The 25,077-nt window shown below is 35.9% G+C and overlaps 1 long non-coding RNA gene across 1 annotated transcript in view; it reads left to right on the top strand.

The window, feature by feature from the left end:
• The window catches only part of LOC147825992 (uncharacterized), a 90,720-nt gene extending 71,392 nt beyond the window's left edge, over window positions 1–19,328 (top strand). Inside the window, exon 4 of the long non-coding RNA XR_015440134.1 lies at window positions 16,886–19,328. This is a non-coding gene — a long non-coding RNA (uncharacterized LOC147825992). The remainder of the gene's footprint in view (window positions 1–16,885) is intronic.
• The last annotated feature ends 5,749 nt before the right edge of the window (window positions 19,329–25,077 follow it).

The following is a 25,077-nucleotide window of genomic DNA, read 5'->3' as shown; positions in this document are numbered from 1 at the left end:
TTTGCATCTATGTTCATTAGGGAGATTGGCCTGTAGTTCTCTTTTTGGGTTGGGTCTTTCCCTGGTTTTGGAATCAAAGTAACACTTGCTCCAGGAATGAATTTTGAAGCTTTGCTTCCCTTTCAATTTCCTTGATGAGTTTAAAGATTAATGGTGATAGTTCTTCTTTAAATGTCTTGTAGAATTCAGCAGTGAAGCCATGATGACCAGGGTTTTCTTTGTTGGTAAATTTTTTGTTACATTTTCAATTTCACTCATTGTAATTGGGATGTTTAGAATTTCTATATCTTCTTCATTTAACTTTGGCAATTCATATGTATCTAAGAATCTATCTCTTTCTGTGTTTTCCATTTTATGAGTAGAGGTTCTTGAAGTAAGTAGTGATGATCCTCTGGATTTCTGTTGGGTCTGTTGTGACTTCATCTTTTTCCTTCTTAATTGCATAGATTTGAGCCTTTTCTTTCCTTTTTTTGATAAGTTTGGCTGAAGGTTTATTGATTTTATTTATTCTTTAAAAAATTAACTCTTTGATTCATTAATTTTCTATATCTTTCTCTTAGTCTCCATTACATTGATTTCTGCTCTGATCCTTGTAATTTCCTCTCTTGTATGAGCTTTGGGTTTGTTGTGCTCTTCTTTTTCTAAAATCTTGAGATTGTGCATTAGGTTATTTATCTGAGTTGTCTCTGTTTTCCTAATATAGGCATTCACTGCTATGAATTTCCCACATAGAACTGCTTTCATTGTGTCCCATAGATTCCTGAATGTTTTACTGGAATTATCATTTACTTGTAGAAACTATCTAATTTATTTTTTAATTTCCTCTGTGACCCACTGGTTGTTTATGAGGGTGTTATTCAATTTCTATGAGTTTGGGGGTGTTTTGCAGTTTCTTCTGTTATTTACATCCAATTTTATTGTCTTTTTCTAGGACATTGCTTAAAATTGTTTGGAGTGCTGCTTTGGTGTTCATGAAATTTCTCAGGTGTTCTCTGTCTTGGAAGTATCCAATTTCTTCATCAATTTTGAAAGATAATATTGCAGGATACAACAGTCTATGTTGGAAGTTATTTACTTTTAGGGCTGGAAATACTTCACTCCAGGCTCTACTTGATTTGAGAGTTTGTGTTGAGAAGTCTGCCATGATTCTGATGGGCTTTCCTTTGTAGGTGATTTGTTTTTTTTCTCTAACTGCTTGCAGGATTTTGTTCTTCTGTTGCATTTCTAGGATCTTAACTATTATATATGTAGGTGTAGATTTTTTTTGAACGTGGCTTGTTGGAGTTCTATATGCCTCACTTATCTGTATGTCCAATTCTCCACCTCTGTCTTGAAAGTTTTCTACTATTACTTCTGTGAACAGATTTTTTATGTCAATTGTACTTTCTCCTGTTTTTGTGGACTCCTATCAGTCTTATGTTATTCTTCTTTGCATCATCTTGTAGCTGCTGGATTGATTTTTCATGGTCCCTTACTATTTTTAAGAAATCTGTTTTCATGGTTCTTAACCACAATCCTGTTTTCTATATCTGATATTCTATCTTCAGATTCCCCTAATCTGCTCTGCATTCTTTCAATGGAGTTTTTAATCTGCTGAATATGTTTGAATCTGTTTCATGTTTTCCATTTCTTTCTTATGCTGGGGATTCATGGCTTCCAGCATGTTTCTGAGCTCATCTATTTTATTATCTGTTTCTCTTCTAGAGCCTCTAATCATGACTTTCACTCTACTCACCATCTCTGTAGTTATCTGGAAGATTATTTCTACTTTGAATTTTTCTAAAGCTTCATTCATCTGTTTTGTTACTTCTTGTGCTATCAGTTTAGGGTGTCCAGGAGGATAATTATCAGACTTTTCTATCTTGTTCCCCTCAGAATTTGACTTTTGTGGGGTGGAAGTCTGAATTTGTGAGTTGCTTAAATATCTTCTCATTTTTATTTTTGGTGCTGTCCTTGGTTTAGTTCCTGGATTGATACTTTGAAGTTGCTTATTGTAAGTATCTTTGTTGATGTATTTAGAACCCTTATGGAATGATTGATTCTCAGAGGTGTCTTCCACATATACCTAGTCTTTAGGTTTTGAGTCCCTAATAGCTCTGAGGCTATCTCATTTTCATTATACCAGGAAGGACAACTGATTAGATCAATCACAACACCTTATCCAAATGATACAATCAGCAACACAATGGCATCAATTGCCTCTTAGAAAATGACAATTTGTGGTAGTTATTAACCTATTACCTTTAACTATGTGAATTAGATCAAAATCGAGGACCAACCCAACATATGTTTATAGTAAATAAACTCTTCAAAATAGCAACTTTACCCTTTGGGATGGGGAGTTAGAAGGAGTTGGGGAGGGAGAGATAATTAGGTAGAGGGATAGGCGAAGGTTAGCAGTGAGGCCAGAGGGCACAGGCAAGAGAAGGAAAGAGAAGAAAAGAAAAATAAATAAGAAATACGATTTAGGGCCAGAACAGGACCATAAAGGGAGATGAAGATCAGTGCGGGACACCAAGGGAGCAGGGGAGATAGGAAGAGAGAAAGAAAAGAGAAAAGAAAGAAAAAAGAGAAAAATAAAAATTTTAAATGAGTAGAAAAAGAAGAAAGAAATTAAAAATAAGAGCAAAAAATATAGTTGTAATGTTGAAAATAACAAATAACAGATAAAAGTGAAGGGCCTCCTTCATGGTATGTCTCTGCTGTCACAATAGACAATGTGGGCAGCAGTGTGCGATTATAAGTCAATGAGAATCAGTAAGCCAGTCAGAGACCCATGAGATTCAGGCAGATTGCTGGCTGCAATTCCCAAGCTGAGTTTCCTGTTCTTCTGTAGGATTGAACTCTGCAAGTTTCTATTGCAGGTTCCAGCTGCTTGTCCCCTGAAAATAGTCCAGGTTCCAATGGGAGGTGATGATCCCTCCAACTTACCAAGCACGGTGGTCTGGTGTGCCTTTATTGCAGAGATTCTCTTCACTTTTCCAGTGGGATTCAGTTTTCATCAGAGAGCCTGAGAGAGACCCTCTCTCTGTTGTTCACTTCTGCAGCTCAGGACAATGTCCTTTATGTCCCACTGTGCCTCTGTAGTGTGGAACCAGGTAGCTGCACAGCCAAGAGGCCAGAGGCTGCTGGTGGTGGGTGGTCTGTTGTTGCAGGTGCCTGCATGGCTAAGCTGGTGGCTGGTGGGCATGCCTGGATGTTCCTCACAGTTTCCTATTTGCAAGTGGGCAGAGTGAGCTGGATGGAGCAGGGCACAGTCACTAGCAACTGCTCTGATTACTAGGGTAACATCTGAAAAAGCTATTTACTTGAATACTATCTTATTTCTACTTCAACATGTCATGGTATATAACTATATGCAGTGAATGAGAAAAAGAAAATGCAAACCTCAGAAATAATTTTAAATTATTGTATTTTTTTCTTCATTCATTCTTAATTTGTTTACTTTCCATCCTCAGTTCTTAGAAATATGCACATGGGCAAAATCTCTGAATACACATAAAATATTTATTATTAAAGTTTTTTAAATATTCTAATGTTTAAAATAATATCTTTTAAGAAAAAATTTAAAATTTATACCTTTCTTTTTTCTTTCAACAATTAAGCAAGGTATTTGCGATTTTATAAATAAGTTCATCTTTTTTCACCTTTTTAAATATGAAGTTAAAAATGGGATCCAGAGTATAATTTTCCTAAGTGAATATATATCTAAAAATAAAGAAGATGATGAGCTCTGAATGCAGATACTGATAAAGAATAAGGTGCAATAACTCAAATGCCCACTTTTTCTGGATTTGAAATCAATGTATTAAAATGTGAAAATAATGCATGATATAATTTAGGGTTTAAAGGAAGGGAGAGTTTTACAGATGTGTATTTATCCACTGAAATTATGAACATTTAAATGATACATGCCTCACAAGGATAGATAACAGGTGTGCTGGCACTAAAATGAAGCTGTAATGTGGCATATTGTCAAGCACTGAGTAGGTTTTCAGATCCTTTAAATTTTTTTCAGAACATGTTAAGTAAATATTAAAGTTACAAAATAGCATTTATCAAAAAGAAAATATAACTTATTCTAGATGTAATTTATTCTAGACATACTTTTTGGAATCAATATTGGCCCCACTATCTGAAAAGTACAGAATTTATGACTGAATTGAATATTGGTTATACCCGTTTGAGATACCATTGACTGGCAGCCTCTGCTTTGGAAAATGGGTTAACTAGTTTTAATTCTACTCTGGTGGTTAGATCTGGAACCTAGTTCAGAGAGTTACACTGATGTATTTAATTATGTGGTTTTAAAAATTCTGTTTTATTCTGTCCTCAGAGGAATTAGTGTGATTATCATTTAATGTTGGTTTCTTCTTTCCTTGTGTTGCTAGAGAAACTTAAATCTATACTAGGAGAGGTTCATATCATGGTCCATTTTGCCTTTTATTTGAAAATATTTTTTGAACCTCTTAGCTTCCAGACATAGTATGGATCATAGCCATTTGCCTGGGTGAAGAGGCACAAAATTTGATTATAATTCTTTCACCTATCAGCTGAGAGACTGGGGATGAATTACTGCCTATTGTGCTCAGCTTTCTCATTCATTATTTGAATGTAGAAATACTTTCTTGACAAGGTTGGGAAAAGTGTACACAGTTCACATGCAACAGTTCTTTGGATGTAGGAAATACTCATGATTTTAGTACTTTCTGTGTTGAGATGGGCATGGTCAGACATTAATTTCCATTTCAATGAGTGTGTCTGTAAATATGTATTTATGTGTCCACCTCTTTATAATTGCTCAATTTCTTTTGCAGTGCTAGGGATCAAATCCAAAGTCTTAAAACAAGAGATGAATTACATCCCCAGAAATTAATTATCCCATACTTTAAAGAAAATTGGCATCATGTACTTCCTGTATGATGGGACCACAAATGACCATCAATGTTTTATTCTCTAAATCTGAACAGTTCTGGAAGCTGTGATGTAGCTATTTTCTTGCTTTTTGTGAAGGAAGACTTTTCTCTCACTGTTGTCATCATAGGAGAAATAGTTCTGCTTTTTCATTTCTATCTTGGAAAACTAAAGAGCCAGCCTTTCAAGAAATGACTTATAAAACTAGGTGATATTTATAGAATCATTTCTATAGGAAACTGTGGTAAGTGTCTATTTACAACTTTTATACAGAACAACTATTGTTTAAGGCCCTTTATTCTGAATAATGAATACATGTATTATTTATAAACTAAATATATACCTGGAAGTATATTAATATTGTTTAAAAAATAAAGAAAAAACCTGCAAATTATGAAAGAGGATTAAAGTTCTGTACTTAACAAACATAATTTTAAAAAATATTTTAGAACAAATAAGATGAGTTATTTTTATTGCAAATACTGTGCTTTATATTTTTTTCTTAAATACATGCCATATTTCATAGCTCAGTGGTGCTATAGGTTAGGAATTTTTTATCATTTAAAAAATATGGACCCTTGCTCTTATCCTCATGGAAAATATTTTTTGTAGTATATTTACAGTGACTGATGTTTCTCAATTCACTTTTTTGTTTCCTTTTAATGTTTCAAATTTATTTCAACTGAAACATTTGATTTAAGTGAACTCAAAGTCTTCATAGAAATTGAACTAGCATTTGCAATACTCAACATGTAAAGTAATGAGCAGAGTGACACAAAGAGAAGTATTGAGGAGTGGAAGTTACTTGACAGAACTGAACATGAGCAAACCATGTGTTGACCTTGTATTGAGTTTGGGGGAACAGCATGAGAGAGTGAGAAACACACTGGAGCCCAGCACATTGTTGGTGAGCAACTGCTTTCCAATATTTCCATCCTTGCTCTGAGAGACAAAGTATGCCACCCGGGTCTTCCCCTGGGTACACTATCTTAGCCAGAAAGGCACATAAAGCCATGTAAACTGAGAGCTCCAGAGCCTTCTCCTTTAACCATTTTGGAATTATTTGCTTGGATCCTATGGTGATAGGGCACAATACAATGAATTATGAAGCATGGAACATCATTTAGAAAATGTCTTTTGATTTGGGATTTAGGTTTGTGGAAAACAAAATAGCTTAACTGCTTGTTATTTCAGTGCAGATGATAAGACAGAAAAGAGAGTGGAGCGTTTAAGTTGATTTACTTTACTAAAATAGTAGTTAGGTTTATATCTAAAAATAAAAACTGTCTATTTTTAGGTATGTATTTGGCTAAAAGATGATTAGATGACTTCACATTTAATAGTATGTTTAAAGTGAAAAGGCAAGTTTAGTGAGTTGCATCATTAGCTGATTAAAGAAAGTGTTAACTGAAACATCACCATCAAACATATGGACCAATCTAATTAGTTGATTACTAATTCAGATTTAGTGCTGAGTACCTTTATGTTGAACATCAATTTCAGCTTAATATAAAGTTCTTCCTGGTTCTCTGTCATCACAGAAAACAAGCCCTGGCAATTGGGCAATTAAAAAAAAAGAATAAATGAACATTAGATTAAACCCTTTACTGACAATCATTTCCAAGTGCCAAAAGAAAAAATGCACAGGGCATATTTATTACAAACAGGAAGCCAACTCTTCTATCTAAGCAAAATGTCATCTTGTAACTATTTCAATAGCTCCCTCCATCCAAATCCATGTCATCAATTTAAAACTTTTTTTAGAACTAGTAAATTATCCTAGTACTCTATTCTACTGATGTAGAGATAGGGAAAAGTCAGCATTTCTTACCTGTTTCCATGTATTGGACAAGAGGGCCACACTAGTAATTTGTGATTGATGATGGAAGAAGAAGGTGGCCTCTGGTTATTACAAGGGGGAAAGAGATAAAACATATAACTGTCTCTCTGTTGGGTAGTTTGAAGTTACAGACGGCAAATATGGATTAGAACAATGGGAAATAGAAAGACTTCCCTCTGGATTTCTCACTTACCTTACTCAGTACTTTTAAAAATTGACACCTTTACTTCATTTCATTTCCAATCTCTTTCCCATTTCATTGGGTTCCTTCTCTTCCCACAAAACCCTGCAATTCCCTTTCCTCTGGAGTCCAATAACACTATCCATGCAGTGACAATGGCCTGGAGGTCTACTGACTACTAATCTCATTAATTCTCAGGATACATTTTCATCTAAAACATCTATAAATGGCAATTATTTCTTCAATTTTACATATGGAAATCTTGAGCTACAAAAATGACACGAGCTTGTCTAGGGTTAAAAAGAAAATGAAGGTGCCAAGATGAGAATGAATGAAATTCAAGAATTAGATTCTCAAATACTTCATATTGTTTAGAATTACCTTGTACTTCATTAATAGGCTTATTATTGGAACAGAAAATGTCAGCTTTCATCTAGAAGTATAACTGTATATGTGTTCTAAGGCAATATAGTATACATTTGAAAGTTGGAATTCTAAAGATTTCAGTATATAAAATTTTCTGTATTTAGTTTTTGTTACAACCATTTTCATTCAGTACTGTTGTAATGTTATGAAACAAAAATGCAATGTCTATGTGCATGTCTGTGTGTGTGCTTGTGTGTGTGATGTTTAGCCTGAGTACCATTGCTATTTAAATGCTTGACTAGTCTATAGAGATTAGTAGTAATTAGCATGACAGACAAAAGGAGCAAAGGTAGTCCTTTTATGCCTCAGGCTGAACTAATCTGGTGTTAAGCATGAATCTAATATCCATTAATAAGTAAGAGTTCTTAGAAAATGTTGAAGACAAGAACATATTTATAATTTTGCAGCAAAGGTAAGTATTGCCTAGCCTTAATCAGACTATGACTTTTGTGGTTTAGGATAATATTGATAAGAACAAATGTGACTGTAAATGAAACTTGATAAGAAAGTTAGTATCCAACAATCCATAGTTGTAAACTTGGAACTCCTCTTTTCTGATGAACATTAATGATTTTTTGGTACAATAGGTATTCAATCAAGAAAATGACCATGAGTTTTATAGAATGTTGAAAACAGAATCTTTATATAATATACATCTATAAGTTTATAAATTGTATCACTTTCTGTCCAAGCATGAAATAAATTTACTACAGGCTTCACTGTGTCCCACCCCAATGACTTTTTCACAACTTTACTGTAGAGGCCTGGCTCGTGTGGAGGGACAGCTGAAAGGACATCAGTGAAAAGACACTCACATCCAGGCCAGCCTGGCGTGTGGAACAGATTACCTATTACACTTGAGGACTTGAGTGGATCACTTAACATCTCAGAATCTAGTCCTTAAAATTATAGAGGTAATATAAGCTGTATTAGTTACTTTCTCATTGCTAAGACAAAATACTCAACCTCCAAACTTAATGGGGGAAAAGTTTATTTGGCTCACAGTTTGTAGAGGTTTCAGTCCCTAATTGACTGGCTCCAAGCCAAGTTGGCATGCAGATGGGTATTGCAGGGGAGAAGCAGTTCATGGCAGGCAGAAGGTAGCAAAGCAAGCAAGCGACAACCACAGTTCCTTCTGTCCCTTATATCTTATGCAGGATACTTAGAGCAGGTAGCACTCACACCCTTAATCCTAGTGCCCTTGAACTTAGTATTGCACCATGAATAAATCCCAGCATCACACACTCTAGATTCAGCCACCTCTGAAAATGCCCCGCCTGTGACTGCATGAGGCTTTGGGAGAACATCTAGACACAAACTATAACAAAGCCTCCCCCCCACTCACACAAAGCCCTTTATGTAAAAAGTGTTTAGTCCATCTCTAAGAGTTCCCAAAGTCCTAACAGTTTCAGCCTTGCTGAAAGGTCAAGTCCAAAGTTTCTTCTGAGATTTAAAGAAAACTCTTAGCTTCAAGCTCTTGTACAAAAAAAAAAAAAAAAAAAAAAAAACTAAACACTTCCAACATTCAATGCACAAGATAGACATTCCAATTTCAGAAGTTACAAACAGGGGCATGGCAAGGAATGTAAGCAAAGCAAGACCAAACTCCATCAGGGCAAAGATTAAATCTCATAGTTTGACTTCCAGAATCCCCAGCAATCTGTGGCAAGATGTAAACACCAAAAAGCTTGGGTGGCTCCATCCCTACAACACTTCCAGTAGTTATAGTTCCCATATCTTCTCTATTGGGCTGGCTCTGCTGTCTCCTTGAAGTTTTCCTCACATGATCTATGTTCCTGGTTTCTCCAAACTTCTGGGGTCTCCACTGCACCTTCAGCTTCACACTCACAGCTTTACATACTGCCCTCTCAGGGGCAAACTGTCTGGCCTCCCAGGCCTTCTTCTGAAATCTAAGTGAAAGCCTTCCGGACCTCACAACTCTTGTGTTCTGGATGCACCTATAATCAGCGCCATGTAGATGATGCCAAGGTCTGCTACAAGGTGGAGCAGTAGCCAGGGTTCCTTCACTCTTGCCTGTAGAGGTCAAGTGCCTATGAACCAAATCTCAAGGAACAACTTCCCTAGGGCACTGCCATTCTGCAACATGGTGCTCTGGGGCTCTCATCTCAAAGAAACTTGTTTCACCTTGGCAACTCTGAGGCTGCAAAGGCTGGAATTCTGTTGGTTCTTTTGATGTCCTCAGGTCATATTTTCTGTTGTCTTCTTCTGAAATACTTGGCTTTGTCTTGTTAGTCTTTTTAGCAACCAATTTATCCTCTGTTCCATCTTTTCAGGCTGTAACTATACTGGGTCTTCCTTTCTGGCCACACTCACAGTATTTTTAATCATTCTGCTGAGATTTTTGCTCTTGACTCTCAAAATAAATCCGCTAAAAGCCCCCATGGACAGTACCATGTCACCACCTCAACATTAGATTGTCTTGAAATTTCTTCTGCATGATTAATTAGTCGGCTGCCTTTAATCTTAGTCTGAGGCAAAGTCTCTGGACACAAGCAAAATTCAGGTAAACTTTCTGCCATGGTTAACACACCATGGAGTTCAACAGCCATTGCAGTCATTCTTCCCAGCAGAAACTTCCCAAGCCTGGTCTTTACAAGCAGCATTTCTATCAGCCTTCTGATCTTCTGATCTTGGACCAGAATCTCCCATCAAGTACTTCCTAAGGTGTAACAGCTCTACTTTTTTAGCTGGCATCTCTGAACCTTTCCAAACTTTCCACAAGCCAGTCCCAAAGGGTCCTAAGCCATATGGTCAAGTATGGTCACAGCAACAACACCACTCCTGGCACCAAATTCTGTGTTACTTACTTTCTCATTGCTGAGACAAAATACTCAACACCCAAAGTTAAAAGAGGAAATGTTTATTTGGCTCATGGTTTATAGAGATTTCAGAACTTAATCAACTTTCTCCAAGGCAGATTGGCATGGCAGACAGGTATTAGAGATGAGAAACAGTTAATGGCAGGCAGATAGCAAGACAAACAAGGGACAACCACAGTTCTTTCTATCTTATATATTATCCCTTATGTTTTATCCATTCTACTTAGGGCAGTAGCACTCACACCCTTAATCTTAGTTACATGGTTTTCCATTTGTAACTTCATTCTCTTGTGGTGGGAGAAAAGGTTAATTTTGTTAGATCTTTTGAAACATAAGAAATGGTATCTTCTGCAAAACGTCTCATGTGCCATTGAGAACAATGTGATTGCTTCCATTGAAAAGAGTGTGTGTGTTGTTAAAAAGTGTCCTGTGTGTCTACTAGATCTTGTTGGTTCATTGTAGTATTTTAATTCTCTGTTTTCTTATTTTCTGTCTCACTATTCTATACATTATTGAGAGTCAACTATTGAAGTTTCCACCTCTTACTGTAAAATTATCATTTCTCCTTGCAATTTGTTAGTTTTTGCTTCATATATTTAGATGGTCTGACATGAAGTGTGTAAAAGTTTAATTGTTTTATCATCTTGCAGTGTTGAACTTTTTATTAACATCTGGTGTTCTTCCTTGCATCTTATCTATTTTTAACTTAAAAACTATTTTGTCTAATGATAGTTTAGACATCATAACTCTCTTTTGGTTTCTATTTGATTGGAATATCCTTTTCTGTCCTCTCTCTTTCAATCCATTTGTGACCATAGGTCTAGAGTTTCTCTTTGAGAATATATAGTTGGATACAGAGGATGTAAAAAATGTAATAGGCCAACTAAGATTTGAATAGATATTTCTACAATGAAGGTATATGAATGGGCAATTAGCACGTGAAAAAGAAAGTCTTGACATCATTAAGTTAATGCAAATCTAAACCAGAGTGAAGTACAACTTCACATCTACTAAGTGTTGCTAAAAAAATTAAAAGGACAAAAAAAATCTGGAAAATATGAATGTATTAGAGTCCTCAAAATGGAAATAATGATGGAAGAAGTATTGCAAAGCCAGGGAGATTATTTTGAAGAGTGTTAATGACAAGGTGTCTGTGGCAAGGTGTCTTTTATTGTAATAAATTTGTTAAATTTTAACAATCACCATGTTTTTGATCCTCCCATGTATCAACATTTAATATGCTCCATCAACTCTTAGGACTACTAGAGTTGCTTTGAAAAGAGCATAGGTATAATTAGAATATAAAAGTGAATCTATGCACAAGATAGCGGGTATAAATCAGACAAGTATAAAATAAATTTCTTAAGTTCTGTATTTTACTCTTTAAATACCTTTTTAACTGGTATTTTGAAAAGCTCTAGTTTCAGGCAAATTTAGAGTCTCAGAGTCTTAGCCTTTTAAAGTTGAAAGTTTAACAAAGTTGTGGAGTTAGCTTCAGAAAAATTGAACAATGCTATGAAACAAGGCAGAATCCATGTAAAACTAATTCCAAATTCAGAAAGACTTGTCAGGGCAAGCCCTAGATCAGACAGGTTTTCTCACCTCAAGCTGGCCAAATCTTAATCCATTGGAACCCATCTTTGAATGAAAATGTTGCAAATAATCTTAGAATCTTTGCAAATGGAAAGATTGAGAGAGCATAGGCTGAGCGAACCGTCTCTGCTGCCTGCTATTTCTTTGGAAGAATTTGTGTTTGTTTCATGTACATTGCAAACTAAGGATGAGAAGTTAGAGATTCCCTACGAAAGGTGAAAACTACTAGATGAATATATAACCTCCATACAGGCTAAAGATGTAAAGTAGGAGGCTTCCAAATTCTAGGCTAGCCTGTGTCTGTCCTGCATGTGACATTCCAGCCTAGCTCTATTCTTCCTTCTCTCTCTCTCTCTCTCTCTCTCTCTCTCTCTCTCTCTCTCTCTCTCTGCTTTTCTTGAATCTAAGCATTAGGTTTCAAAATAAGACACACTTTGGGACCAGGGATTTATCTCAGTGGCGCCACAGCTGCCTCACAAGTGCAAGGTCCTGAGTTCGATTCCCAGTACCAAAAAAAAACAACAACAAAAGGACACATTTTATCAGTGACTATCTCCTATTGTTTTGGGGTGTTCTTTTTTTTCATCAAGTTTATCGGCACATTTTAGGTATACAACACAGTTACATTCATCATTGGGAACTTGTACCTTTACGTGATGTATCTTGGTTCTTATTTTTCTCCCCTTCCCCTGCCCTCCCTTCACCCCAACTCCCCTCCCTCTTTACAAAGGCTTTGTTTCCATTTTTTCCTTTTCTCATATTTTTTCCTTTCCCTTCTTTCCTGTCCCCTACCCCTCCCACTCCTCCCAAACATTTTCGGCTACATTCAGAAAACTTCCTATCAACCTTTGCAATGAATATGAAGATTTCTTCTGAATCCATTTCCACAAAGCGTTCCAAATACTGATCATTAATAAAAAGAATTTGGCAGCCTGAAGTACTGTGGAAATGTGACCAGTTCCTCATCTCATGCAGAAACATCTTTTGGCTCTATGGAGACAGCACACCACTATGGGCTATGGTTGGGTTAAAAAAATACTATATTCTACTCAGTGTAAATCTTTATGCTGACACTATCAATCTGAAACATACAGAAGGAGAAAAAAATAAAGAAACAAACATTTTCTAATAACTATTTTAGTACCAGGCATCATATCAAAAGTTGTAAATATGTTCCATATTTAACCCTATCAATAAATGGTTAGGTTAATATTATTATGCAATTTTGGCAAACAATTCATTAATGCTAGGTTTAGAATAAAAGCCCTTGTTTATTTTGGACAATGAGTCAGTAGTTTTTCATTCCACAAATCAAAAGAAAGTGTTTCTCTGAAAGAAAATTAAATATAGAGAGTTCAGTAGACATACTAGGTATAGTATATTATAGTATAGTGTATTCAGTTAAATATATTAAAATCAACTAAAACACAATTTCAATTACTAAGAGCAAAACAATTGGTATAACATTTTATGGTTACAGTATTTACCTAGTTTTCCAAAAGTGGATTAAAAAATGAAAATGAAAGGTAAGGAAACTTTCTGTAAAGGTTTAAACTGTCATTAAGATTTATCTATCATTTATTTTCTTAAATGATTATGCATAAGATTTAACATCTTTGTATGACTGCTATAAATTGAATAGAACCTATCATTGTAATAAACTTTTGTTACACATATGTCTTATATCAACTATTAGCCTCCAGAATTCAGGAACCATATATTAAATATCTTATATTCCTCAAGGTACATATATATTTGTACATTACATAACTCAATAATGTAACTGATTACAGTTTACATCTATATAAGTATTTGTTGGATAAAATAATTGTTGGCAATTTGAATTTAAATGATCTATCCATATATTTATTGAGCTGTGGGAAATATTTGTAATCTATTAACTATCAAGCTACCTATAAATTTTAGAAAATGAATATAATTATTTTGGACTTTCATTAATGTGAAACTCTTGCTATAGCATCAACATTTTATAGAGAGAAAGCACAGGATGAGAATATAAAATCTACTTTATAAATAGACAGGAAACAGAACTGTATATGTTTATGTTTTTATAAAAAGATCTCATATGAAATAATCAAGTTGAACAGGCTTGTGTTGCTCCTTAGAGAGATGGAAAAAAATTAAAGGATAATTTCTACATAATGATGAATTATTTTCCTGGCATTGTGCTTAACTGAACTACTTGCTTTTACTTTCTTCTTGTAATGCAGCAAATGCAAGCTCAAATTCTTAAGAGAAGGATCTGACAGAATCAAAGTAGGATATATTAATGTCTTTATTTTTAATTATACAAACATATTCACTACATATCAATATATTTATGTACATAAGTATATATATATTATATAGGCACACATCTCACTTTACCTACATATTAACTATATATCAATATAGTTATGTATATACATATTATATATATGCAAGTATATCACTGTCTTTAGAAATTAAAATGTTTTAGAAAATCACATACTGTGTATTTTTATACAAAAAATTATGCACTTATTTAAATAGGTTGGACATTCTCAGGGATATGTTAGTTTGATAACCCCTAGGAAGAATCTGGGAGCTACTAGTGGTTTTGCTCTAATGGATTTATTCCGTTTTTTAACAGTAACAGTTTAAGTCATGAAATGAAATCAATATTAGACAAAGTAGAAATAATTACATTGAAATTTAAAGTTTTGCTTTCCTTTGGTACTGAGGATTAAACCCAGGGATTCACATTGATCTATATCCCCAGCCATTTGTCTGTCTGTCTATTTATTTATTTATTTATATACAGGAGTCCTCTAAGTTGCTGTATGGCTTAGGCCTAGCATGTCCCACAAAACTCTCATGGGTTTCTGGAAGATGATTTGGATCATGGGGGCATTATACTCATCAGTGAATCCTGGTTGTAGGCAGGTCACTAGAGGTATGACCTGGAAGGGTAGATCTTTCTCCCAGACTCCTCCCTTCTCTCTCTGCTTCCTGGACACTGTGAGGTGAGCAGCTTCCTCCAGGAAGTTGCAGCCTTGGAGCTGTCAACTGTGGGCTGAAACCTCTAGAAACAGTGAGCCAAATAAATACCTCTTCTCCTTTCAGTTGTGGGTGCTAGGTATTTATTCTCAGAGACAAAACAGTATAAAGATAACCACTAAATTGCCTAAACTGGGGTCAAATTTGAGATTGTCTTGCCTCGGCTCCCCAGTTACAGGTGTGTACCATCATAACCTGCTAAAAATAGAAATATATAATGTCTGTTAACTGCACAGCTGCTTGACGCTTTACTTTTTAGTGATGATACTCATTCTTTATTGCTATGTCATAAATCATTGTAAAAAATGTAGTAATTTAAAACAACAACTATCTGTGACTAGGTATGGTGCTGCAAGGCTATAATTCCAGCACTCTGGAAAGCTGAGGCAGGAGTATCACAAGTTCAAGACCGCTGTGGGCAACTTAGCAAGACTGTTTCACAACAAAAAAAATGAAAAGGGGCTAGAAATGTAGCTCAGTGAGAAGGGTATGGGTTCAATTCCCAGTACCAGAAATATCAATTAATTATAAAAATAAAAAAGACTGGAGATGTAGCCATGAGTTTAATCCTTAGTATGTTAATCCATACATACATGCATAATCATTTAAAAACAACAACAACTTATAATCTCTGCATTCTATGAATCAAGAATTCAGTACTAGCTCAGTTGGTGGTTTTATCACAAGGTCTAATACGAGGCTGTAGTTAAATATTGACTGAGGCTGCAGTTATCAGAAAACTGGAAAGGGGCTGGAGGATCCACTTCCAATGTGGTTGATTCAGGGTCCTGACAAATGCATGCTGGCTACTGGCTGGGAACCACAGTCCCTCTTCATGTAGATTTCACTCCCCACTGGGCAATTTGAATAATCTCATGGCCTGGTGAGTGGCTTCTTCTAGAACTAGTGCTCCAAAAGACCAAGAAACTGTAATACCTTTTGGGACCTACTCTGCAATCGTGCATTTTTGCTTCCACTTCATTCTACTGGTCACTCAGGGAAAGTCCTGCTTGAATGCAGAGGTCAAGAATGCCAGAAGACAAGGACCACTGGGATGGTGGTGGAGGCTGATCACTGCAGGAAAGAGTTCTGTATTTGAACTTTTTATGGCAATCCCCTAAAATGCATTATTCATGTTTCTGCCATAGAAAATGATATGCTTCCCCCCAAAATAACTTTTTTTCTTTTTATGAGGTCTAGACGTGAAGAACATTAGGGTAGTATAGTGTTATATGACAATAGAGATTGTGGAGATAATTAGAGAACCAAGGGACCAATGACCTTTTGTGGAATTGTCATAAGAGATATGCTCTACTTGACATACTTTGTTATGTCACCTTAATATCAGAAATGTGTCTAGGTGAGCCCTTTCTCTAAATACTTCCAAAATATATTTCTCTTTTAATTAATTCATTTTCTTTTCCTCAATGGTAATTTCTGCTGTCTGGTGTCACTTAACAGGCTCAGTGATTCCATAGTTTGCCACTTTGGACGTTTCTATTTGCTTGTAGTGTAAGCAGTTGTCTCAATGTCTACTTTCAGTTCTCTTTCCCTACCATTCAGACCAGTAACACGCAGGCACGAAAACTTCCAAGTTTTGGTCATGGTAAGACTCGCTTAACTGTTCAATCAAATGCTACCCTGTGGCATCACCTCTTTCTCTCTGGCTTCATCTTTTCCATGTGAATAAAATAAAGGTAAGATCATTTTATATAAACATCATATTGAAGAAGTTTAACTTGAGCTGCAGTAACGGCTTCTATCTCCTGCCTCCTTTCGCTCTGGCTCCATCAACTCAAATCATCCCTGTGGAGCAATGACCATCCTGACATGAGCTGTGACTGTGACTGGTCTAGATACTGTCACACAAGAGAAATATCCTCCACCAACTATAATTTCCACTCTATAATAACTGGGAATATCATTCAAAGTAAATTAAATAACTGAACATGATTCTGAGTGAGAATTCTACAGTAACAAAGATGGAAAGAATTTAACAATAGGAAAAAAAATCATTTTATCTGATTCCACATTCTTTTCCTATTTCTCCAGGCTGGACTTTTCCCTCTTTCCTATCTGGCCAACAGATGCTTTCCCCTGGGGTTCTGCCAACAGAAATAAAGAGGAGGAAATGTCTACGTCATGATGCCGGGCTTCTCTTGGTCACCATTCCTTAAAATCGATTCTTCCTCCCCTTGTACTTTGGTGGGTTCATAGGCTGACTTGCTGTACTCTTACTGTAGATATAACAGCTTCCAAAGATGTTTGTATCCTAATCTCCAGAACATGGGATTATGTTACCCTCCCTGGTGAAAGGGGCTCTGGATATTTCTTTATGTTAAGAATCCCGAGAGATGGAGATTATCCAACATTATCCCAGTGGGCCCAATGTCATCACAAGGGTCCTTAGAGGAAGACACAACAATTTCAGACATAGAAGGCAAAATGATAATGAAGGCAGGAGAGAGGGAAGGGGAGGAGGAGTTAGGGAGGAAGGGGAAGAGAGAGAGAGAGAGAACTGAATATGCTACATTGCTGGCTCTGAGAATGAAGAAATGAGACACAGCTAAGGAATTCAAGCTGTGAACTGGAAAGGAATAGCTTATTCCCTTGAAGCCTCCGGAAAGAACACAGCTGGACCACACCTTGATTTTGGCCTCCAGAACTCCAAAAGAATAAATATGTATTACTTTAAGCCATTAAACTTGTGTTAATTTGTTACAGCAGTAATAGAAAAACAGAACAGCTAAGAACCCTGCACTACAATTACTGCAAAACAGATGACTGCATCTTTCCAGATTATTGCTCAAGATCCCAGCCAGGCCCTTGAGCAGCCATCAGTACACGGCTGAGATCTTTCTACAAGTGCCTCCTCACTACTCTAGGTGATCCTTTTGGATAAGGTTCAGGACAATCCTAAAAAGTGACTCTAGTATCACCTCCACCTGAAAGCTTTGGAACACTGGACAAAGGCCAAGTGGCTCTTTAACTGCAATATTCTACTCTGTTGGTGCAACCCGATCCAGCTACTCTCTTGCTCTTCTCCTTTCCCCAGTGTGAGTCTCCTTAGTCCATTCTGTCTCCTGAGCCCTAGGGAATGAGCATTGGAAGAAGCTTTCTGAGAGTTAAAGTAAGAATAAAGAAATCACCTTCCTTCCCTCACTACCAGCTTCCTCCAAAGGAAATCATAACTTTCATCTCATTACCATCTCAAGAGAAAAAGATCACAAAACACGTCTTTAACACATGTGATCTAACTCCTTACTGTGGAATACTAAGACATTACCAGCTATTTTTCTTCATGATAAAATGGAAATTGAGATGTGAAGGATCCTGTTAGAATGATGAAGTCACCAGTTTTAGATAAGCCTATTAAAAAAACAAGAAAACACTTAAAACAAAAAATGAGTGAACAGACAAAACCTCCCATGTTGAAAAGTGGTCCTTGATCTCTGTCTTTATCCTAATACTGTTATTCTTTTTAATATGCAATTTTCAAACAAATCAATGATCTGTTTTTCCAAACCCCATAGATGACTGATGGCAAGCTAAAGAACAGTCCTAGCCATCAGAAATACATAAAAGGACGTTGATGAAAAGTAACATTTGACAGTGTAACTGCAGGAGGGATGACATTTTTAAAAAAGTAAATTAAACACAAAACTAATCTGAGCTACTATGCAAGTTAGAATCACAAAGATGACAGAAGGCTCACAGTTGATGTTCACAACAATGATATGGGCTTGCATTCAAGGGAAAAAAATTCTATAGCCTGACTTTAAAAAAAAAGGATGGTACATAACTGATTTTAGGACATACGAATGAAAAATGTCTAAAACAAAAATGATTGCATGAAGTCATAATTTAGGCAACTTTTTTTCTACTAAACTAATTCATTTTCTATCCACATGAAAAGAAGTAGTAATTAACAGCAGCAGTTAACAATTATTGAATAGTTTGTTTACATGTCAGAAATAGCTACACTCAACTATACATAGATTATTTCATTCAGTTCTTTTCACAATTCTGTTGAAAGAACTGGGACTTAAGAAGACTGAGAAACTTGGCAAATCTCACAGTAAGTAAGTGGTAGAGAATAAATTCAAAACTAGCAAGGATGATTTTAAATCCCACCACCACAATACAATACAACCTGCCAGGTAGCAAGCCTGATGTGTATTATTACTGAAGGTCCCTAGTTAGCAAGACAGACTCCATATTGCTGCTTGACCCACCTGCCTGCCCTTTAGATGAACTCAGAAGGAGGAAGCTTAAAAACCTCCTCCCCTTAGAAAGTCTCTTTAGAAATAACAATTAATCAACTATTGTTTTACAGATGTTGTAAGAGCAGTATGTTCTGCTTCTGTACCTTTTGCTTGCTTTACTAGTTCTATCCCATAGGGGGGCCTAGGAACTGTTGGGCCCAAAGGTGTATAAAACATGTTTGTCTCCCCCCAGTCAAGGCTCGAGTCCAATGTTCGGCTCGGGTCCCGGACAGTAATAAACTCCTGTGTGGATTTAATATCAGTCTCCGGTTGGTTCCTTCTCACTGGGTGTAACAATTAAACCTAATTTTAAAGAAGAAGATCCTAGAGTAGGTACTTAGTACTTAAGACATTAAGCACTTTGCCCTGTTTCATAGGATCAGAATGCCAGAAAACAATCAAGATCACCTTATTTTATTTCTCTCTCTCTCTCTCTCTCTCTCTCTCTCTCTCTCTCTCTCTCTCTCTTTCTCTCAACACCTCTTTGATTATTATGGGAAACACAAAGCTTCTTAATCATTTAGAAACACAAAACCCTTCAATATAACTGCAGCAGGGTAGTATATTAATTAACGTGTATATGTGTCTTCTTCCAGGCATGTACAAACAGTGGCCCACATTTTTATCTTTTTTTAAATGAAAAGGAATTGTCTGAGGCCACATAAAAAAATATATAATATAGTTAGTATGTATAAGTAACAAACTTCTGTTTTAAAAATATTTTTATTAGGATGTTAATAAAAAGAGGTCCAAAAAATAAAAGGCGGGCTTCAGGTTGGACACAAATTATGTAAGACTAGGAGGCATTTCAATACTTCAGAAGAGAACTTGTTCACTAGAGAGCTAGGGCATGACAGAGTCAGATCTACAGCTTTTGTTAATGACAGTCAGATGATTAGCTTTTGTCTTCAAAACATAGTAGTTTTCATAGAAGTCCTGCTATGAAACACTAATTGTGAAATGTTTTTAAATAATTGATCACCACATATCAATCTCCTTGTCCCTCAGAAAATAGGTAAATGTCTCAGAGTCTGAGTCCAGGAGGAGAGAGGAAAAAGAGGGAGAAACATGACCAGGCGCAGGTGTGGGAGTCCTGAAACTTGAGTGTCCCATATAGATGGGTCTGGTGGGCCAGAACAAAATCTGCTCAGGCTATCAGCTCATCAAAAGCTCTATCAACACCACCAGAAAACTTAGTCAGCACTTGGAGGTCTAATATTCTTGTAAGTCATCAGTACCACAGTCGTCTCCCACACTGTGATCAGAGGGGACTTCAACATTAGAACAGCCAGAACCTCTTTTGTTGATTAATAACGGTGATGCCAATGTTATGAGGCTTCTTAGGTCCCACTTACCTACTACCCTTGTACCCAAATCCATCTTGCCTTCTCAAAATCCAAATCCGCATCCAAGGCAGAGAATATGCCTGGAACCCCCGGGGATGGGGGCCATATGGAGCAGATATCCAACTGCACCCCCACTGAGTACATTAATAGTCCCAGACTGATGACAGACTGGATGGAATCAATCTGAGCTTTTTCCCAAACCCCACAAGCAAACAAACAATAAAATGTGCTAGCTTGGCTTCTTTGGAATTTTTTAATGTGTACTCTTCCCACTAGATTATTATATTTTAAGGCTAAGTATAATAGCTTTTCTTTTTGCATTAGTCTCACATTAATTGTGATAAAATGTAGAGGCAATTAAGAGCTCATGGGAAGCTTGTCTCCTGGCAGGAGGACTGAAGAATCTTGGAAACTGTACAAAATGTGCTGACTGCTAAGGAGTTCTCCCCACCCTCTCTGTGACCACAACACTAAAAGGAATTGGAAATCTGTAATACTTAACAGAAATCCATATGAAGGTCACTTTGGCCAAATTGTTATTACTTGGGGGATAAGAATTATCCTCTGGGTCCCTAACTCCCAAATCACTAGGCATTCCAACTGAAGGAAATGATCAATCATTCATATCAGGCTGTAATTACCAACCATCATCTTTGGCAGAGCATGAGTATCTGTTCCTTGTAACACCTTTTCATTTGGCTTGACACCCAGATACTCTTAGCTCTTTTTTTTCATAAAAGGGGAAAGATATTTTTTAAATTATTGCAAAGGGTTTTATCTAAGGGTTTTTGTTTTATTGTTTTTGTAGTCTTGTTGTTTAATGTTTAGGAAGCAACCGGGACTGTGTTTGTTTGGAGACTTGTCAAAAGTTAAAGGGAGTCTTACTGTAACTGAGGGAAGCTGGAGGATGGCCCCTGACCTACAAGAGGCTAGAGACAGAGACTGTGAGCAGTCACATCAGCTGATATTGTGCAGTTTCTAAGTTTTAGTTTTGCTCATTTTTTAAATGTTTTGTTCACTAAATTCTAAGTCAGTCGCCATTCTTCCTGTTTGTTCTTGTCCAGAATTAAGAGAAAGGAATCAGGGTTTCCATGCTCTCAAAGTGCTGATTGCAAAAAGGATCAAGGTAAAGGTTCAAATTATTGAATTTCATAGCTCCTTGAAATGTTCAGAATGAGACAAGGAACTGGCTAAAAGGCAAATCATTTCAGACAAAAGTTATAATTCTTTAGTATGATGAGAATAGTCCAGTGTCACCTTTCTGGCTGTTTTTCAGCTCTCCTTTAAAAAGGAGTTATATATGGGATAAGACTTTTCTTAACATTTTTTTTCCCGGTGTATAGTGATGTTTTGGGTATATAAGATTTGAATAAAAGACTCTTGGCAAATCCAGCAATCTGAGAAATCAGTTTGAAGGATGTATGTCCGTCTTACTTTAAAATATAGACTTACCTATATTTGGAAACAAATGCTACAATACTGAGTGTTGTTGATATAGCATCTACTTTTGCCTCCCAAATAATATTAAAATAAAACGTTTAAGGGATTTTGTAAGAAAAGTTGATGTTTGCATGGTAATCATCAAGTTAGTTGATGGTAAGCCCAACATTTCTTGTTTGTTTAAATTTTAAAGCAGAGAATACTGATGCAAAAAGAGATGCTCACAGAAAGCCCTAAAAATCTTGTAAAGAAACAGGTGGATCATTATTTTAGATATTGTATTTTAAGTTAACATTTTATGTAGTTGCTAGATCTATTGGCTAATTTTAACTCTTCAGATTTGAAGGCTGTCCTCCTTGTTATTTTTCTGATAGTTTGGCCCAGGGACCAGATAGCTTTCATACTCTGGTTGGAAAGTACCCTGGAAAGTTCCAGAGACCATGACATCATCATACATCCCGCAGTGTTTTTACGTAAACTTCAACTTACAAATGAGGTCACCAAATTACCATAAGGTCAAATGATGTATCCATTGTCATTGAGTGTCTTAGCCAAATTTAAGGTTGACTTTAGAAGCTGATATTATTACAGTTGGATATTTACTCAAGCCCAGAACTCTGAATCTAAATAAAATTATCCATAATTCATAAAATTTCATGGAATTCACTAATGTTACTGATATAAATCTTTCAAAGAGTTCAGAAATTGGTTTACTAAGAAAATGCAAGTTTATATAGACATGGGAAGTGTATCTAAAATTTTCATCATTATCCCAGAATGAGATATTACAAAAATGAGGCTTTGAGTTCCAAAATTTTGTTTTTGTTCCAATTATTCTAATAACATTTTTTTTCTCTAATGAAAATCTTTACCTCTTTAAACAGATGGAATTAACATAATTCAATTTTATCTTGATGACCTAAGGTCATTATTATGAGAATCAACAGTGATTCTGTAAAGAGAAATAAAAATAGGCTAAATTTTTAAGTTAAGAATAATACGGGCCGGGGATTCAGCTCAGTGGTTCCACAGCCTGCCTCGAAAGCACAAGGTCTTGAGTTCGATCCCCAGTACCAAAAAAAAAAAAAAAAAAAAAAAAAGGATGCAGAAGAATGATAAATTTTTTTAATTATACAAGTTTTTTCCATTATAGAATAGTTTTAGTAGTACATTTCCCTAAACACACAAAACAACAGATAAAACATTCTTGGAATCTTAAATGCTATCTGAAAGAATCAGTGAATAATATAGGATAATAAATGTTTATTCTAAAATTATTTCCTTAATATTTAAGGAAAATGTGGATCTCAGTATATTATTGAAGTTAAAGACAGCAAGTGGGAAAACTCAAAATATGATTATCTCTTCTAATTCATTAAGAAAAAAAAACATGTAAAAAAAGAGTAAAATAAACACTCAGGAAATATAAAATCCAATTAAAAATTTAAAAAATTTGTATTATTTGTTTATGAGACAAATACACATGGTTAATTTTCTGTCTGTACATATAGTATACAAAATAAATATAAATTGTTTTTCTATGTTAATTCAGAGACCTTAGGATCAGGTCAAAAGAATACTTCAATTGTGTTGCTATATCCTAAAGCAAAAAACAAAACAAACAAACAAACAAACAAACAAAAATTTCAATTTAAATGTCCACAAAATATTTTTTAAAGCTAATTTACTAAGCTATGACAGAACCATTTTACCACTCCTTGCTATGCGTATTTAGGGTCTCCTGCACAAATTGAAGCAATGTTTTAAAATTTAATCAGTTTAGAAAACTAATTGTAAATAATGCAGAACTAACTAAGAGAAACTGTTCAACTTCCTTCTCTTCTGGAATCTTTCTCTTCCTGTGTCAATAAACTATCGCCTTTTCCAGGAGATAAGCAATCCACTGGGATAAAGCTGATACCATATGGGTAGATCATCATCAGTCTTTATTACAAGTTTAAGGATTCAGGAATAGTAGTAGCCAAATCAGCTTTTGTGAGAGAAGTCCACATTATTGAATCTATACATGTCCTGCAATCTAGTACCTATGGCCAGTTTGTACATGGACTTACTACACAGACTGAAGAAAGAGACTGATTTTGCCTCCCTGAAAACGGATGCTTGTTAATAAACACACACATGATTAAAAATACCTTCACACTCTGTGCTCATTCCAAGAAGTTTAACTGTTTCAGTTTTCTTACATCCCCTTGTCCCCATTTCCCAGTCCTGTTCAAATCTCTGATTACATAGATCCAACCAAGGAGTAATTAATTGTTCATGAACCAGTGCAGTTTCTAAGTGTCTCTCCATTGAGCCAGAGTAGAAAGCCAAATGTGCTGCCTGACATTCTGCCCATTTGGGGAATTTCCCATCACCATTTTGTTCAGGGATAAAATTAAGTGGGGCTGAAATTCTGCAGCTACCTACTTACAGTTGGTTCCAGGAAATCATGCAAAATCCTCTGAAAACCGTTTGAGATTTTTTCTTTCCAGTTAACTGAGCATAAAGAAATTCCATGAGAAATAGGTGAACAGTAGAAGAAAAGAAACAGTGCAGAAATTATTGTCCAAAGGATCCAGATGGTCTGCTCATGCAACTTACGTGTGATTTGTTATTTATCATTTCAGTGTAATAAATTGTGGTTTTGAGTACTCAGCTTCATGGCTTACAGGCTCAGATAACACTTTGTTTCTAATGAGTAGTCGAATCCCTCTGTCACTTGATGTTCCTCAGCTAGATATTCACTCTATGTGAGAGCTTTCTAGCAAACCAGGAACTGTTGCTCAGAAAAGAAACAAGTATCTTCAGAAGAAGAGATGGATTTACTTTAACATCTTGGCCTGGGATTCTACTACTCGGTCTTGTAACAAACTCCATACTAACATCTGGATTTATCTCCAAATCTTTGTGGATTGATAGATGTAGTAGTGCACATAAGAGGAAGGAAGCAGCTAGGCATGCTGACATGCTTGTAATATCAGAATTCTGGCAGGCTGAAACAAGAAGATTGCAAATTCAAGCCCAGCCTAGGAAATTCAGTGATTTAACAAGATCCTATTAAAAAAAAAAAAAGTCTGAGGATATTGGTCAATGCAAAGGCCCTTATTTCAGTCTCCAGTATCAGAAAAGAAAAGGGAAGAAAAGAAAAGCCACCAATGTGGATTGATGCTGAACTTTCTCTGACCCTGTT

This window comes from Heterocephalus glaber, unplaced genomic scaffold (genome assembly GCF_053883595.1).
Source record: "Heterocephalus glaber isolate CG9 unplaced genomic scaffold, H.glaber_assembly_v1.0 deba00001481, whole genome shotgun sequence".
Taxonomy (NCBI): Eukaryota; Metazoa; Chordata; class Mammalia; order Rodentia; family Bathyergidae; genus Heterocephalus; species Heterocephalus glaber.
This window is presented reverse-complemented; position numbering and strand designations above follow the sequence as displayed.